The sequence below is a fragment of the Montipora capricornis genome, chromosome 10, assembly GCF_036669925.1.
Source record: "Montipora capricornis isolate CH-2021 chromosome 10, ASM3666992v2, whole genome shotgun sequence".
In the NCBI taxonomy this organism is placed as follows: domain Eukaryota; kingdom Metazoa; phylum Cnidaria; class Anthozoa; order Scleractinia; family Acroporidae; genus Montipora; species Montipora capricornis.
Window position 1 is genome coordinate 41,605,912 of NC_090892.1, and position 3,301 is coordinate 41,609,212.

Here is a 3,301-nt window from a genome sequence, read left to right on the forward strand (position 1 = left end):
GCAGGAGCTATGTTGAGGAGCATAGAAGGTCCAAACTCCGACTTGAGAAAAAAGAATGCCTCTTTTACAGTCTTTCCTAACCGGACACTCTAGTGGGGGCATATTTCGGCACTTTGCATGGGTGGCAGTGCACATTTCAAGACATTTTCTTGATTTTACCTTCATTAAATTTCAAGGTTTCAAAAGTCAAGGATATTTCGTTTTCAAAAAATAAAGGAATACAACCGTATTAATAGTCCTGTTGTTAGATTATAGAGTTGTTGAGTCACGCTTACTACATGCGCAATGATGTTCACGAGTTTTACTACATGATTTCGCCCCGGGCCCCATGGATGACTTTGAAGATCATTAATAAACTTTGCCAGAATTCAAGACAAATTGCGCAGACTAAGGGCGCTTTCCTTTTGTCAGAACTGGCTGGCCAGACCCATCAGTTGGCAAAGAAAATGAAACAGTTTGAAGGAACAGTTGCATGATAATCCTTCGCATTCTTCTGGAAGAGAATATATCATCCTCGAAGTGTGTTAATTTGAAGACGTTGTAGAGTTAGTCCTTCCAAATGCTTGGTCTGGTCGGTCAGTTCTGTCAAATGGAAAGCGTCCTAAGTAGCGTTTGGAGCCGACATTGCTAAAACTTTGTGCTTTTGTTCAGAGATGAAGCCAATTCGACTCGCATTATGCAATACAGTGTTTTACTATTATGGCTCTAACACGCGCTGTATCACTTTATCTTTTAACTAATTTTTATTCACACAGGCAAAAATTTGCGCATACTGAAGAGCTCAATCTACATCAGGATGGAGGGCCGTTGCAAAGGAGAGCTCAAGGCTGTGAGAAATAATATGGTGAAAATCCACCGACTATACACACAATTTTAACTAACTCGTTTAGTTTTGATTTGTAAAAATACTCTTCGTCCGTCCATTTCCTTTCTTTGTGTAAATGTATTACGTGTCATCCGTTCGATAACACAATTGAATAAAGTTCAAGAGGATCTCATGCCAAATAAGTCCAGCCAAGACTGAATAAGAGGATCTTTTATATTCTTTTCAACCAAGTTTGTGTCCTTTTCGCTTTCGTCGCAACAATCCGCATCCGTTCGGCGACAGAAAAAATCTGGAAAGAGCTTCTCAACTTCTTTTGCTCTGAAGGGTTTTGTATCTTTTGCTTTTACTGGGCAATCAGTTTTATTTTCAGATCTTTCCCGTTTTCCATTTTGATGATTTCTTGTAGTCTTCATAATAATACACGGCTCGGAAGGTTGCTGAGTATTTTTCGCGGCATTCCATTTCGTGGACAACTCCTCACAAGTTTTACTGAAAAATTCAGGAGGGAGTGTTACTAACTCAGGCTTGCTGTGTCCCATGCATTCTCTTGGCTTTGTTTGGCCTTCTTCTTCACTAGCATGTTTATCCGAAGAAAACACTGACTTTCTCGGCGACTCTGAATGAAGACAACCGGCCGTGTTGCCGTCTTGTACTTCGGCTGTCTCTATGATGGTATACAGCTGTCGCCCAAGACGAAATAAGAGTTTTTCTTTCCTTGACATTGCAAAATGAGTAGTTTGAACAAGAATCGGCATTGCAAATGAAAATACCTGGTTTTAACAAGCGTGTGTTGCATTGACAGTTTAAAGGACACTTTCAAGACAACCCTATACAACTATAAATATTTTAAGTCGTTGTTTGGACTAAATTTAGACTGTCACGTGTACTAAAGAATACATCCGTTTCGGTTGTTATTGAGCTCCAAACTATAGATGACTCTGTGAATTAGATATAATAATAGCTATGACTCAGTTAAAAGTCATCAAGTTAAGAGACAAACATCACCGAAATAAAATATAGAAGGAATAAACTGTTGTAAAAACAATTCTCAAATATTTCAAGTTCTTCTGAACAAAATTATGATCGTACTTACTTGGAGAAAGAGAGCGTGTAGGTGTCTGTTATTATAGAACTAATCAATACATTAATGCTTTCATTCTTACCAGCTGTAATAAGCGAGTTATTTTTAAACTCTTTGCTCGCTCAAACTAATGAAATGCAAATACTGGCCCCTTTAAAGGATGAGAGAGCTCATTGTTTGACACTGGCACAGTGGAACCATAAAAGTATATTCAAAAATAGATATTCTTCGTCAACGTCTTCAATCTGCCAGCCTTGTAGAAACATTAAGGACATGCATGGTGCAATTGCGCTAAAATTGACCAGGGGCACCCCACACACGATTTCTAAACAATTCGCTAGGTAATTGTATCACTAAAAACTACGAATAACTTTAAGTTTCATTTCCCACTGCAAATTTATGCAAATATTAAATTCTCAGCAGGTGTGTTTCTAAGCCAGCCATATAATACTTTGTTAATGATGTCGGCTTCTCTCCAATTTCCTGTTAAGTGAGGAAAACTATTTACATCTGTGTTTAAGACAATCGAAAAAACTTTTTTGCTCTGGGAAAATATTAGAGCGATTTAGTTTCGCGTCCACTGCAAGACACGTGGCATATTTCCTTTTTTAGATCGCCTAAAATCTAAATCTTATTTTAATTATGGTTATATCTTGCCTGTTATCGAGCAAGTGCTAAAAAAGAGAAATAAATCATGGTTTAAGACAACATATGAAGCAGTAACTTGCCGTTTTCCCTTCGCTGTCATCCTCAAAAGCAACTCTACAATTTCCTATTTATTTCAAGACGGAGACGTGTAAAGTACTGTATTGTCACATCGTTCAAGGACCGAATCCCAGTAAGTACGCTCCAAAGTTCACTTTTCCCTCAATTAGAGGTCTGTAGAGTGAGTACCAGCATTCAAGGGCAAAAGTGGAAGCCTTAAAGAAAAGTAGCTTTAAGGTTATTTCGACTTCGGTTGCCCTATGGCCGAACTGTGTTGTACCGCCCTCGGTACTTTTGACAACTAGCCAAGGAGTCTAATTATACGTTTCGTTCACTCTAAATTTAGGTTTTTCTTCTACTGACTTTTCGAAAAAAAAATGGTCCCAGTAGTTTCAAACCTTTAACGCTACAATGATCTTCTTAGGGGAATTTTCGATACAAGGATTCTCATACAGTGCATTATTTTTAAAAGGACAGAGAGAATATCCTTTGATAGCTTAGATTTTAGATATTTTAGCTGACATTTCTATTTTTAGGTACGTAATAATTGTTGTTACCACTTTTCATCTGGCCTGGTTAACAATAATTGGGAATTATGTCGGCGCCACTCAATAATGGACACCCACAGCTTTTATTTTACCAAAACACTCTCAGTCAAATAGCCATTCATTTGAATGAGAAAGTACGGA

The 3,301-nt window shown here is 37.9% G+C and overlaps 1 long non-coding RNA gene across 1 annotated transcript; it reads right to left on the reverse strand.

The window, feature by feature from the left end:
* Positions 1-724: 724 nt before the first annotated feature.
* On the reverse strand, positions 725-2,755 carry LOC138019355 (uncharacterized). Its single transcript, XR_011126141.1, has 2 exons — positions 1,920-2,755; positions 725-1,764 (listed from the first exon to the last, which is right to left on the reverse strand). It is a non-coding gene; the product is annotated as an uncharacterized lncRNA (long non-coding RNA).
* Positions 2,756-3,301: the final 546 nt, after the last annotated feature.